The following is a 15,957-nucleotide window of genomic DNA, read 5'->3' as shown; positions in this document are numbered from 1 at the left end:
AGTGTAGTCTTCTCCCAGGTTGTGACACCGTTTGCCTTCGATTTATGTCCTGAAGATGGAGACAGTATGTTCCTCCTAAACATTGGCATCATTCAAGTAAATAAGTACTCGGGGGGGGGGGTCGTTACAATTTATCCACTAGTACCGGCTTCATATTTCAGATTCGATGACCATTTGAGAAGCCACGTATAAGTTCTCAAGTTTTTATAGCGTGTGGGTGCCAGATTGTGACCTTCTGGGTTGTGACACAGCATAGTCTTCGACTTACATTCTGAAGATTGAGGCAGAATTTTCCTTCGAAACTTCGGTAAGGCATATGAATAGGACTAGGCCTACCTCTGTGGTCTAGTGGTCAGAGTTCCTGGCTACAGATCCAGAGGTCCCGGGTACGATTCCCGGCTCTACCAGATTTTCTGAGTAGTGGGTCTGGAACGGGATTCATTCAGCCTCGTGAGGATAATTAAGGAGTTGCTTGAATGTAAAGTGCCGGCTCCGGTCTAGAAAACAGAAATTAACGGCCGTGGGGATTCGTGGCGCTGACCATGCGTCACCCTCTATCCGCTAAAGTTGGCACTAACCCATAAGAAACCTGCTGTCAGTACGGAAATATAACAACGCCGAGAATCAATAAGCAGGTACTTATTATAAAATGATTTGACAACGTCCAGTGTGACTCAGTATATACAGTGCCTTTACATGTTTCGGTCAGTTGTGATCATCTTCAGAAGGCAATAACATGCTAAGGGACTACTATTACATAGATTGTAGTATATATACGTGTACTTACAGTTTTGTATAAAATATTTTTTTAATTAAAAGATGTTTGAGTTAATTCACGTTCTTAATATTTAAAATCTTGAACCGCTAACGATTGTCTTCGTGTCTCTTCTGTCAAAACGGGAAATTGGCGTACCTTACTCTGAGGTCCAGGCAGCTTTGTTTCCTTTTTTTGTATGGTTCGTTAAGGATCTATGTTGTTGTCAAGTTGTTTCTCCTTTCATTGTTCGTATATTGAGGCTGGTCTGCAGCCACCTGCTCACGCTGGTTCATCGCTAGCGGATTTTTTATACCCTGATGAAGGAGTCGATAAGTTCCTCCGAAACGTCGGTTTACACACATTCCAGAAGGAGGAATCCTTCATAGACACCTCCGTGAAAACCTCAAATCTTACGACATGGGCACTGTTTACATAATCGCAGTATGATTCCTAGCAGGGAGAAGAATAAACGTGAAACGACATATAAAAACCAATATGTAACCTCCATTAAGTTCAGAAGACTTTAAGTTAATATTATATGTTTACAGAAGCCATCTGAATGCTGCGTTTCCCACTGCTCAAACTCAGGTACATATTCGAGCAATCGAACTTAACTTCGATTCATATTCGAGCAATCGAACTGATACCATTGCCAAGTAGCAGACAAGTGAAGCTCAACAAACGCTCTGCCGGATGTGGAGCACAACTGGGATACGTCCGTTCACGAGCTCCCAGATTGGACGGCAATAAGTGGCGACGTATTGATAGCGAGATACCAATCGACCGATCGATAATCGCTCATAGCGTGCGGCGGAATGTAATGCGGTTAAAGTGTCCTGTATGGATGGACAGACGAGATTGAAGGGACGGACGGAGTAAAGGGCAGGAATCTGCCTACAGGGCGAAATGAGAATATGGAAAGTAAACTCGCGATGAAATGAGAAGAAAATAAACTGAGGCCAAATGGTGTGACAGGAAATAAAGAAGAGATGCGGACTGGTGGACTACAAGGGGTTCAGAAATTCAACGTATGAAAAGCCCCGGAGTTAAAAAAAAGATGCAAACAGCTGGAAGATGAAAAATATGTTATTACTGGATAGCCACTTGGAGGGCTGAGTTGCATATCGGAACAGAGATTCAAAATGAGGATTAGATTCATCTGACTCAATTCAGTGGCTTTATTTAGGGGGAAAGAGCCCCGGCACCCCTTAAGAGACTGTGTCTGGAAGCGGCAGTAAATATAAAAATACCTGTGCAGGATTTGAGGTTTTCACACCGGTGGTTATGAAGAGTACCATCTTATGTGATATAACGCCGTGCAGTCCGTTGAGAAGTCGACCGACGTTTCGAAGGAACATATAGATTCCATCTTCAGGGTCGAATAAGAAGAGTAAAATACCAGTATGGAAGATGGCATTGCAGAGGGTCGGACGCGGGTTGACTTCCACGGGATTACACGGTATTATATCCCAGAAGACAGAACTCTTCATAAAAATTCCTGTTCCTAGACGGAATTAAATTATTTTAATTAATTTCTTAACCAATCATAATTATTATGAGCTATCAAAATTAATCCTGGAATTAGCTTAGTCGGTATATCGGGAAGGATACGGGCTAAATGCACCGAAAAGAAGCATCACGGGCTAATTTGAAAGACTATCAGAGAAATTTCCGGACAGACTGAACAAATTATGACAAGCCTCACTCAGGATAGGCGATCTCTGGACCAAGATTTCAACCCGGAACATCCCGGGTATGAAATGGGATGCTAATGAACCTTTCGGTCTGGTTCAATGCTGCGTGTAGGAAATCGTGAAAACTGTATATTATCAAGTACACGTGTGCGACTATAGACGGGGTTTGAACTGGTGACTCAATTTATAGACATACAACTGGGAACTACAAGTAATTACAGCACCACCTCTTATCTCCACACTTTAAAAATCATCGCTGCAGACACTAAGTCTTCTCCAGCCTGCTATGTTTTTACAACTCGTTCCCCGGTAACGGTTTTTATTATTATAATTATTATTAGAGGGGGTGGGTTTCCCCATGCACTTAGACCAGTTATTGGTCCATTGTGCGTCCCCCTTTAATTTCTACTGTCGCCATACCCTACCGGTACTGGTGCGTTCTATCAGCCCCGTTCAGCCAACGAGGTCTGCCGTTGGTACCTGATATTTCCCCCATCTACCAGAGGCATTGGAAACTATTTGGGCGGGAAATTGTTGCCTAATTTAGCTCAGAGGTATCCTAGAGACATGAGGATCTTTTATGTGCCGTAAATCTACGACACGGGACCCACGGCTTAAAGTCCCTCCCGGAAAACTCGTTCCCTGAATTTTTTCGCCCTTAAAAATTCCACGACCTCCGCCGGGTTTGAACCCGCGTACCTTGAGTCATGAGGTGGGAACGTTACCCCTAGACTACGGAGGCCGCTTCCCCGGCAACGGCTTCTAACAGTATTGATTCTTCAGCTTCACACGCTCACTGACTGCCAAATATCAACTCCGGAACTCGACTGACCCACGGCAACTGCCGAATCTCAACTTTATAACTCCTCGGCGCGGACCGCGAAGACAACACTCCGATTCTCCCGTTACATGCGTAACCGTTGCCCGAGAATGTGTTTATCGAGTTGTAGCCCAGAAACGGGTGTAGTATACCTGCCAATCTTGCAGTCATTACATTGTAACCTCTATACACGCTACAATATCTACACACATGCGCAGTGACACACATTGTGATATGTTAAGAGCCAGAGAGAGAGAGAGTGACGTTAGGGTTCGCGTTTTTAATGCTGGACTGCTGGCTAGAAGTCAGTTTGCATCCGGAAGGTCCTGCGACCGGCCAACTCTATCAAGGTTTCCCGTGGTTTCACTGAAGCCTAGAGCAAATGCTGAGTTCGTACCCAAATTCCAAGTTGCACTGCTTATTTGACATGCAGACCTCCCAATATTACATCAAATTTACTATAATGTAGCCATTCCATCTTATAAAAAAGTAATTTCGATCATATGCATTACCCCTATAAGAATGACAAGTGAGCACTGCTGGGAACCTTCAAAACGCCTCAAATGTAGTCTCTCTCTCTTACTCCCCACTTTCTCTCGCTCTCTCTAAAAGCCAGGACAATTTGCAGCCAATCAGACCGAGTCTGAGGTAGTTTTGAGACATTGACGCCATAGCGGAAGCGTGGGAGCGAAGGAATCCCCATTGTTAGAAGCCGTCACGTAGCAACGCCTTGTGAGGACAATAACGAAGCAACATTTATTGAACCCGCGGATAACTGCGTATCAGTGTAATCATGAGATGCGTAAGAGTCAAATCCAGTTACCAATCAAAACCCCGTGTCTAGTCACCAACACGTGACGATACATAAGATTAGTTGAGAGACGGTAAAACAAATTCCTTGTTCAGTCACATTTAACTGGGCGAAGTTCAGGATTGTAAAACGTCCGATGTTATAACTGAGCAACTCCGAAACACTTGACGCAGAAAATGTCATCACCTGACAACGGAAGTTTCCTTCCGGGCAGGTCGCTGTCTGCATTATCAGTTGCTTCTCTCGGAATGCCCTTTGTACGGAACCGGAAGCTGCAGATGAACAGAGACAAAGGTGTGACTCTAACAGCGACTACAGGCCGTGTTGCTGCAAGGGATACTCGTACAGTATACGTCAGTTTGGAAATGTCCAGCCACTTCTTGCTGCTGGTTTTTTAGTTTGAAAATATAATTAAAATCAGTTTTATGAGATCACCATGCTGTGTGTGTGCCACCTCCTAACGCCAAGAAAGCCGGAATAGTGGAGCCAGAAGAGACGACCGTTGCTAGACAACGGCTCGGTAAACATGTTACCACAGCAACGAATACATACGCAACAATAGAAGAAATGTTGGATGCAGTGTTTCTTATGCGGTTCGTGTCGTATCAAATATTGAATATGTAGTAAAATGAAAGTATGTTCCCTTGTGGAGGCGAGTTCGAATACATCCACCGTAGCCCTGCGAGTCGTAGGAGGCGACGAAAGGGGAGCCCAGTGACTTGGGGTATAACCGGGCCACCCTGTTCCTGGGGTATAAAAATACGGGAACCTGGCCCTCCAGTTTTGGGGGGGGGGTCTCGAATCCGAGACAGCCAAATATTGTGATGAGTCCCGTGGGACTCGAATCCGAGAATGACTGTGCTGGCGAGGACCAGCAGCAATTGTAAACGATAGACCTGTTCTCTCGTCAGAGAGAGCGCCCCACATCAACAAACCCGCAACTGTCTGACAATAATAGAAATCTGGTCTTGGGCCCCAGATGGGGGCTTGACACCGGTTGACCGTCTGTCGTAACATAACTTTGACTCGAAAGTTGGCGATTAGTTCTTCCCAGAACTGTTTAAATGTGATGTCGAGTGGGTTGGCTCATATTCCGATGGTCCGGAACACAGTCTATCCCGAGGTTTCTCAAGCTCTTCCTCAGCCCTCCCCTTACAGGCAAATGACAGGTCTGCCCTTCTGCCATTCGAGGCTATGTAGTCTAACTATTAAAGTGTTGCAAAATCCCCCCCCCGTGGGTGTGGAACAACAGCCGTGTTTTAGGGCTTGCCACTGGAGTGTGCGCGAGAAATATGGCAGAAACTAACGGAGCAACGCTGCAGCTGGATTGTGGGTGGGAGGAAGGGTGACTCAGGCACTGTCATAATCCATATACACACCCTCACAATCCTTGTCTCAGTTAGTGGACTGGACAAAATTCACTGCTCATTCTTTTCAGAACGATCAAATTTAAAAACACTAACAAAACATGAAAAGTGAACCATATGAATGCTACAAACGTTTTCACACTTAAAGAAATATTTTGGGGGAATATTAACACTAAATTTAAGTTATTTATTTATCTTTACTGAGTTTGTTTAGATGTGTAGTGACCGCCTCTGTGGTCTAGTGGTTAGAGTTCCTGGCTACAGATCCAGAGGTCCGGGTTCGATTCCCGGCGCTACCAGATTTTCTGAGAAGTAGTGTGTCTGGAACGGGGTCCACTCAGCCTCGTGAGGATAACTGAGGAGATATTTCAAAGAAATAGCGGTTACGGTATAGAGAACAGAGATTAACGGTCATAAGGATTCGTTGCAGTAACCACGCGACACCCTCTATCCGCTAAATTTGGCACTAACACCGCCAACAAGCGGCGGTTGCTCGGTCGGAATCGCTTGCGGATTAAACCCATGTTTTTTTTGTGTGTAGTGACTATGAAATGTTAATAAAAGCAGATTTTGACAGGTTTGCAGCTCAAAGGCGAATCCGGCTTTACTGTTAGAACGGATAAGAGCAACACAACTTCAGACCGATTAGCTATAGAGGAAACTCAAGATGTACGCCCGTTAACTTATATGCTGTGCTGAACATCCTGAGTAACATATTTTAACAATCTCTGTCGTTCCAGGCTGGACAATAGCCTGAACTACCATCTCATTCAAGGATATATAACGTCTGCAGTTGATATAGAGTTATTTGATAACATAGCAAATAAATAGACACCATACAACACGTGAAACTGATACCTCGTCATTATACAGACTCATCTCGTCTGGGTCTGAACTTCGATCGGTCGTCTTCACTTCTAGAGAACGCTGGATCGGCTTCCACCACTCAACACTCAAGTGTTTGTACGTCACGGTATGACGTCAGCACGGATTCATTAGTGGACGACTACAGAGGCCATGGCGGGAGCAGGGATTGGGAAGGACGCACAAATACCCTTCTTCACATTGCGATACAAATTTGTTTCTTGCACACTCATGCGTAAATCAAATTGATCTAGCGAACGAGCCGACGAACATGATTAGGTGATCTACTCTGAATACGTAGGCGACAGGTTCCTTCTTAAAACGGGTTAAGTTTCTACCAAACTATACGGTAGAGTCACATCCGCGAGGATATCAAATTTCGCATGTGTTATCACAGTTTCTGTGTAAAAATTACCAACATATTTTGACGTGTTCTTGGATCTTTTAAGGGACAGTTTCTGCTATGTAAATTTAGGACAAATATTTAACGTTTCCTTCTTCATGAGATAGAATAAAATAAATATTTATACTCAATTCAATTGTTAGCCTGGATAGCGCAGTCGGCATAGCGACTGGCTGTGGGCTGGATGACCGAGGGGTCGGAGTTCGAGTCCCGGTTGGGCCAAGAATTTTCTCTTCTTCATAGCATCCAGACTGGCTCTGGGACCCACCCAGCTTCCTATCCAATTGGTACCCCGGGTAAAGCGGCCGAGTCGTGAAGCTGACCACTCACCTCCAATTATTTCTCAGGCAAAGAATACGCAGATCTCTATATCCACTCACCCGTACGTTTTCATGACGTAATGCTTAATTAGTGGCGGGGCTAAAATAAAAATGTTATGACCTAAAACTGGGTCATCCAAGATGTACAAGGGTCTAGGACACCCTTGTTTTGTCACATGAGGAAGGAGGTAGAATGAGCTTCTGAAACATTATTTTAAAACAACTAAAACGAGGAATATGTATAACAAAGAGAATTACTGGGTTTTTGAACTTTTCCCATCGTCCGCTATTCTAAAACATAGAAAACACGACGTTTCGGAAACTGGATCTGTTTCCGTACTCTGGTGAATTGCGAGAAGATACATACTGAGTTGAGCCCCTTAGAAATTGCTAAGCCAGTTTCCGAAACGTCGTGTTTTCTATTCTCTAGAATACTAGATGATGGGCAGCGCCATAGCACAAGAGGTTAGTCGCTGGCTTCCCACATCGGCGGCCCGGGTTCGATCCCAGGTCTGGTCAAGTGGTATTTGCGGTGGACAAAGTGGCGCTGGGGCAGGTTTTCTCCCAGTACTTCGGTTTCCCCTACCAATCTTCATTCCACCAATTGCTCCACAATCACCCTCACCTATCATCTGGAGCTGGTACAATAGGCCAGAAGTGACCGCAGTACAAGGGACTTAGTCCCACCCTAATAGCAATAAAAAAATACTGAATGATGGAAAAAGCCAAAAAACCCAGTAATTCTGTGTGTTATAAACCATCGTCAGAATCCTTTCGAATCTGCATGTAAAAGACACCCTTCGAATAAAATTGTAATTTGAGAAAATTAATCAGAGTGGCCCTATAAGTGCAGCCTAGCAAGTGGAATCGTTTGTAAAAAAATATTTTCGAGTTCCAAAAATTACGCAAGACATTCCGCCCTTTCACTGTTAACTATCCGTGTTTTCCAGGCTATCAACGTTACATGCAGAAGCGGGGGTTCCTCCAGAGTTGAGATGTTCTATTGAAGCAGGGACCTGCAGGAAGACTGAACCGACAAAAGAAAGTTAATTGAAATTGATATCCTTTGTAAATCAAACTGGTGGCACACACGATAGAAAATGTTAAAGTTCAAAGAATGGTATTTAATTAAATATTTATTATAAAATTAATTAACCAATTAAATGTAATTATAGAATTATGATATCAAGCAAGTTCACCCAAGCAGTAACAGTCTCGACTTGAAACCGACAGGTCCTAGGTTCGAAACTAGCCGATCACCAAATATCGTAAGATATTTTATGATATTCGTCAGTCCTCCCAGGAGAATCTCGAAGCAGTACCCTGAATTATGTCATGACCTCCTCCTTCCGAATCCTCCCCAGTTCATTATTCACAATCTAGCATTCAATGTTATATAATATGAGCTACTGACAGCGTCCTTAAATAAATTACAAACAAATAAAATAAATCCTGTAAAGAATTAATACACTACATTTTCCTAATTTATTTGGTCTTGGAACCAAGGACATCACAGTTCAGTCATATTAATATTCATTCATTCATTCAGGGCTCATAGCCCTTTGTTTGACCCTGGCCTCTTCGTCAGTATCGTAATCTTTTTTTACACAGACGGTAGGTCTCCCTGGACAGGGGATCAGCCCGTAGCAAGGCCGCTACCTATACACAGGACAACACAAAGGCAGAATAAATACAAACACAGACATCCATGCCTTTGAGTGGGAATATATTAATATAGGGTATTATATAGCAGTAAGTAAAGTAAAGGTATCCCTGTAACAGGCCGTGGAGGCCCATAGGGTTGTGAGATGTTGAGGTTCCCACATTTTCTAGACAATCAGCTCACAGATGGCGGTGAGGTTGTCAGCCTTACGCGCCCTTTACATACAAGAATATTCCTGGCACTCATTTTTGTTAGAGGCTGAGTCGACCCCAGGGACATAGTGTGGCTGGAAGGTTTAGGTCAATTTAAAAAATCCAATGACCTCATCGGGATTCGATCCCCGGACCTTCCGGCTTGTAGCATAGTGCCTCAACCAACTAAGCTATGTTCCAGAAATTTTCAGATTACTGATGTCAGATACTTTGGGCTAAGTTTGTTCTTAACAATTGCCCACTGAAAGCCAACGGGGCTTCATGCTTGTATGTCACTGCAACACATTGACATCAGATGCCACGTCACTGAACTGAGATCCTGTCCGAGCGTGCACAAACAAGATACAAGACTGAATTTCCGCCTCTCTGCTCCTTAGACACAATTTAAAAATGAGCTTCTTCAGGGTATGTGGCCTTATCATCTGTTTCAACGTCACTGGATTCTACCGTTACCTAATTGCGGTTTCCAGGTCAGTTATCATGTATGGAAATGGCTAGTTTCGTTCAGTATTCACAAGAGGGCTCTGGAGGTCATAGGAAGTAGCTAAGAGTGTTTCTAAATAGGCTAACTTCTGTTTAAGTTTAAAGAATTTTTAAGATGATGTTATGCATTATAAAGTTAGTATTTTGTATAAGCCGGTCACAGTATCTGCGTGGTTTAAGGCATGTACTGTCTTCGCTCTCTCGGACGCTGGAATCGTGGGTTCCAATCCTACTCATGGCAATGAGGTTGTGTGCGCGCATGCGTTTACTCTCTGTTTGTGTTGTCCTGTGTGCCTTCCGGCGGGCTGATCACTCATCCAAGGAGCCCTACTGTCTGTGATAAATGATTACGGAACTGAATAAGAGGTCTGGGCCCTGAATGGGCTGGAAGAGCCATTGGAAAAAAAAAATAATTATGAAAAGTTATATCTTCTAGGATATAACGCTGTGTAGTCCGTTGAACGGCAACAGATGTTTTGGAGGAACATGTAACTTCCAACTTCAGGGTCGAAGAAGGCAGACGTGGAACGGAATACACGGCGTTATATCCCAGAAGATAGGACTCTTCAAAGCCACGGCCGTGGGAACCTCAGAAGATCCTACGTATTATTTTGCATTTTGCTGGTACGTTTCAGAGATTTGTTCTCTTAGCATTTTCATGCGAAGAGGAGAAGAAGGAAAACCTACCCATGGTTCATTGTTTTAGAATGGCTCTACTTCTGACCCAACGGAATAGATTTTCTATCCTGCCTTGTTCACCTGAAGATAGAAATGGAAACATTTTCCGAAACGCAATCTTTTTAACAAAATCAGACTGTGAAAGAAGTCAGAAAAATAAAATAAAAAGACTCATTTCATTTTGAATCTGATGTTCTCATAGTGGTGTCTTCTAGTGTGTGACACCCTATAGAACTTTAATGACGTTTCGGAGGTAAGTACTGCCACCATCTTCAGGCCGGTAGTCTAAACCAAGTAGCCAGCACGAAACAAGCAGTAAACATTGATTCTTGCTTGTCTTATTCTTTAGTCCTGAAGATGGAACTTCTACAGGACTACACGGCGTCACATCTCGGTAGATAGTATCCCTCAATTTCTACGTTACTAAGCAAGCTCACGCATCACACATATGGACACAAGTTAGTTCCAAAGTTTCTTAATTCAATTAGCAATGGATTCTTAACTGTACGAGGTATGTTGGCGTCGAATGATAAGGTAATGAATCCATTATGAAGGAAAGAAAATTATCGTAGCTTATTTAATATATTATCCTACATACTATCCTATAATTCACCAGAAGAGAGTGAGTAAAACCATGAAAGACGTTCGGATAACCGATGCTGGTATCAATATGACGTTTAGGGTCTCCGGAATACGAAACATGACACTTAATTTGCGGAATTTTATTTCTTCTATACCTTTTCTTTACCCATGTCCCTTGCAGCTGTACTTCAGAGCAGTTAGAACTCCACACCTTACGTAAGGGAAGGTATCGTCTCGGTGTACTATTCCTGTTTCAAGTTTAACTTGGTTCTACATTCCGTCCTTCTCATCAGCAAACTCCTTGTCTTCGAGTTCCTGTTCGGTAATGCAAAAACGTAAAGCTATCCCTGAAACAGGACGTGGAGGCCCATAGGGTTGTGAGACGTCGAGGCTCCCACATTTTCTCTAGACAATCGGCTCACAGATGGCGGTGAAGTTGTCAGCCTTACGCGCCTGCTGGCAGCCCTTTACCCACAAGAAGATTCCTGGTACTCATTTTGTTAGAGGCTGAGTCGGCCCCAGGGCCATAGTGCGGCTGGAAGGATTAAGCCAATTGAAAAATCCAATGACCTCATCGGGAACCGAACTCACGACTTTCCGGCTTGTAGCATAGTGCCTGATCCAATTAAGCTACCGCGCGGACTCATCTTGCTTGATACATCAGATAATTTGTTTTGGTCAACGTTTGCTGTTCAAGTAAATATTGTCTTTCTGCTAGATGCGTTTCGGCTGCTAACGTCTGTAGGGACGTTGACGTATTAGGAATAAGTAGGGGGTTTCTTATACATATTTTATAATGTGAATTTCTTACTTATTATATTATTAATTGTATTTCATATCAATGTATGTATGCATGATCTTCTCATTTCATAATGAATAGTGCAACTGAATATTTATTACTGTCTAAACGATACAAGTTGTCTTTCTCTTTTCTTTTGTGTCTGTGTGTTTCTTTCCTTCATTGCTCGTCCTTATTTTATAATTGGTCTTCAGACCCTTGAATCAGCATGCAAATAAATAAAGAGTTAACCTGAAATGAATCAGCTCTTAAGGACTCGTCGTGAAACTAATTAGATTCTTAATAAGCGACTGAAGAAGAAATATACAATAAGGGAATATCAATTCATATAAAGTACAAACAGTAAAGCTATCCCTGTACCAGGCCGTGAAGGCCCAGAGGGTCGTGAGACGTTGAGGGTCCCACATTATCTAGACAATCGGCTCAAAGATGGCGGTAAGGTTTTCAGCTTTACGCGCCGGCCGCGCTTTACTCCCAGGAATATTCCAGGTATTCACTTCTGTTAGAGGCTGAGTCTACTCCAGGGCCATAGTGCGGCTGGAAGGAATAAGTTAACTGAAAAAATCTAATGACCTCATCGGGACTTGAACTCGCAACCTTCCGGCTTGTAGCATAGCCTCTCGACCAACTACGCTACCGCGTGCTCCAATTTTTGAGACACTCTGTATATTTACCCAGCTTTCTGATTGCGCCATTTATAACATTTTATGGACTGTACAATATTATGCAGACTTGGAAGTTAGTTTTCGGCTTTCAGTCCTTAGAGCCAAGGTTCTTTACCGGGATTATGTGAAATATTACATAAATAATAATAAAAACAATTAATACTACTGTGTGAAATTTTTGATTCAAATTCTAATACTGAGACAGAAATCTCTGGGAGTATTTCCGGTTCGTCCTGCCAATAATCATTCCAAAATTATCATTTACCATTGTCTGCGACCAGCCAGGGCAGTATTGTGGGTTACGATTCCAGGTTGTGTCTTCACCTTTGACCTTAGTCTTCGCTAGGCTCAGAGTAATAAAGTTATCTTGCTACATTTCACGGGCTAGACAGAAGCTGCTGCTATTCCCGAAACACTTTCATTAATTCGCGCGGCTCTGCCTAATAAGAGTAATAACATCTTCTGGGATGTAACCCAGTAATCCGGCAGTTCATCGACGTTTCGGAGGACCGTAAAGGTCGAAGAGTAATAAAAGTTTTGAATGCTTAATGGTAAAGATAAATTTGTCCCTGTGCTTAATTAATTAAGCACTATGCCATGAAGACGTAGGGGGGAGTGAAAGTATAGCTTCTTGAGCTCGGCACTAACAGAAATGAGCGGTCAGCTTCACGCCTCTGCCGCTTTACACCCGGAGAAAGATCCCCCGGTACCCATTGGATAGGAGGCTGGGTAGGCCGCAGAGCCGGTCTAAATATTGTGGAGAGGAGAATAATCTTTCATTGCCTGGAATTGAACTCGGGTCCAGCCCGTAGCCCGTCGCTATACCTACTAAGCCCGATAAATTATGTTGGAGTGCTACATACCTTACGAAGCAAATTCCTCTTTACAATAAGTAAGGTTTCAATGCACACAATTTCAAGTTTTTCATCCGACAGGATAATTTGTGGGGGGGGGGGCAAGCGGTAGCATAGTTGGCTGAGGTACTAGATTACAAGTCGGATGGTCGCGGGATCGATTCCCCATGAGGTCACTGAATCTTTTTTAATTGACCTCCAGCCGCACTGTGGCCCTGGGTTCCACTCAGCCTCTAATAGAAATGAGTACCAGGAATCTTCCTGGGGGTAAAGGGCAGCCGTTGCGTAAGACTGACAATCTCACCGCCATCTTTGAGCCTACTGTCTAGAAAATGCGGGAGCCTCAACGTCTCACATCCCTATGGGCCTTCACGGCCTGTTACAGGGACACCTTTATCTTACCTTTACAGCATAATTTAGGGAGTGAAAATTTGGAATCTGATATCTTCAAATAACAAATTTTTTCAATTGACCTAATACTTCCAGCCGCACTGTGGCCCTGGGTTCCACTCAGCCTCTAATAGAAATGAGTACCAGGAATCTTCCTGGGGGTAAAGGGCAGCCGTTGCGTAAGACTGACAATCTCATCGCCATCTTTGAGCCTACTGTCTAGAAAATGTGGGAGCCTCGACGTCTCACATCCCTATGGGCCTTCACGGCCTGTTACAGGGACACCTTTATCTTACCTTTACAGCATAATTTAGGGAGTGAAAATTTGGAATCTGATATCTTCAAATAACAAATTTTTTCAATTGACCTAATACTTCCAGCCGCACTGTGGCCCTGGGTTCCACTCAGTCTCTAACAGAAATGAGTACCAGGAATCTTCCTGGGGTAAAGGGCAGCCGTTGCGTAAGACTGACAATCTCACCGCCATCTTTGAGCCGACTGTCTAGAAAATGTGGGAGCCTCGAGGTCTCACATCCCTATGGGCCTTCACGGCCTGTTACAGAGACACATTTATCTGACCTTTACAGGATAATTTAGGGAGTGAAAATTTGGAATCTGATATCTTCAAATAATTTCACTGTACCGCAAGACAATTTTTAAAAACGAATTACCTTCCAGTACCTGATATTCTAATTTATGTTTATTTACATCCATATATATATATAAAGCTTGGTATCTGGCAGTGAAAGCTTTTAAATTACGTATTTTACGGCGACCATAGCAACGACTTTCTAGGGCACACATGCTGCATGAACTAAAGGGGTTACGAACAAGCAAACAGTCATTTTTGTCCGCGCATGAAACTCATTCTGTGAATACTGATACTTTGATATGTAATGTGGTTAGTATTTATCACGAAAGGTGACTTCTTTTACGAAGATCTGGAAGGTTTCTTTCCTGTTCAAAATATCCATGCAGGAGATATCGTGTCAAGAGCTCTAATGTGAAACCAACTGGGCACATGACAGGTGTATGAAGATAATACAAAAGCAATGAACCTACATGACTGCTTGAATCCACATCTTCATGAATATAATACGACATACGCGCGTGTTTGGGGTTAATTTTATCGCGTCCATGTAACAGTCAGTGCTGTTCATGCATAATGAGATTAGTTACCCCGATAGACAATAAATCCCACTGGGAAATGTAACTTAGCAGAAGGCCTATGCAAATTTGTCTACGTTTATTTTAATTTATCTGTCAAGATTGTTAAAAATTCTTCACTGAAATTTTTAATATTGTGACTTCCTGAGCATAAAACTGCTTCATTATTGAAATGTGTAGAATATATTAAAACTGCATAATGAGGAGCTTCATAACTTTTACTTTTCTTCAACTATAATTAGAATAGCCAAGCCAAGGAGGATGAGATGGGCAGGGCATGTAGCACAAATGGGGAGACAAGGAATGCGTATAGGATGTTGGTGGGAAAGCCAGAAGGAAAGAGACCACTGGGAATACCAAGGCGTAGGTGGGTGGATAATATTAAAATGGATCTTAGAGAGATAGGATGGGGTGGTGTGGATTGGATTGGTCTGGCTCAGGATAGGGACCAGTGGAGGGCTCTAGTGGAAACGGTATGAACCTTCGGGTTTCATAAAGTGCTGGGAAATTCTTAAGTAGCTACAGAATTGGCGGCTCTTCAAGAAGGGCTGGGCGCCAAGTAAGAATATGTTACAGACGTATTTTTTCCTGACATTTCTTTAATCTGTGATGCAATTCCATTAGGTTGCAGTTCAACAGCAACAACGTTATAGCCTATATATACGAATTAATCACATCTACTTTTTTAATAACAAATCTCTAACCTTTACTTTCCCCTGTAAATAATTTTACTGTATATTGATTTAGTATTTATTCCAATTATGAATGTATTTCTGTGGAATCAGATGGCGTATAACAAATTTGATTCCTGTGTTAATATTTTCAGTTTGTCGTTGATTATCCAGTCTTTATAGAAATTAATTACTTAGGATATCTGTCTAAAACATTACACTTACGCAAAATTAATAATTCATATATATATGTATACGATAAAACATATAATTAAGATACATTTGTATCAGATATATTTATGCGCACAACAGTTATCCGCAAGTTGTAATTTTTGAAGCCGATACATGTTCAGAGTTTTGAATTTTAAATAATTCATTTCTAATTTTTGGAAATTAAGCGTGTAGTAAGTAAACGCCTATATAAATTTTTCGTATAATTTTCGACACAGATTAACTTATTGCTACTAATATTCTGGTGATCTGATGATTCAGAATCCATAAAACAAATCATATACGGAATTTCTGCTAGTTCTACGTAGCCCAGCCTTAATTTATTATTATTATTTCTCTAATATCTCTGATTGTACATATATCACCTTACTTTCTAAGTCATGTAACTGGATTCCAAGACCGCAATTCTTAAATACTCATTTCTATGTTCTGTAAATAATTTCAACAAGCGTTCTAAATCCAGATACTTGTCACAATCCTGTTAGGCTCTCTAGAGTGCTTGAATATATTTCTATACAAACAATGT

At 42.4% G+C, this 15,957-nt stretch overlaps 1 protein-coding gene across 4 annotated transcripts in view; it reads right to left on the bottom strand.

The window, feature by feature from the left end:
* The window catches only part of LOC111866034 (solute carrier family 12 member 4), a 306,831-nt gene that overhangs the window by 103,530 nt on the left and 187,344 nt on the right, over nt 1–15,957 (bottom strand). The window lies entirely within an intron of this gene.

This window comes from Cryptotermes secundus, unplaced genomic scaffold (genome assembly GCF_002891405.2).
Source record: "Cryptotermes secundus unplaced genomic scaffold, Csec_1.0 scaffold163, whole genome shotgun sequence".
Classification (NCBI taxonomy): domain Eukaryota; kingdom Metazoa; phylum Arthropoda; class Insecta; order Blattodea; family Kalotermitidae; genus Cryptotermes; species Cryptotermes secundus.
Note: the sequence above shows the minus strand (reverse complement) of the source record. Positions and strands in the feature narration are given on the sequence as shown.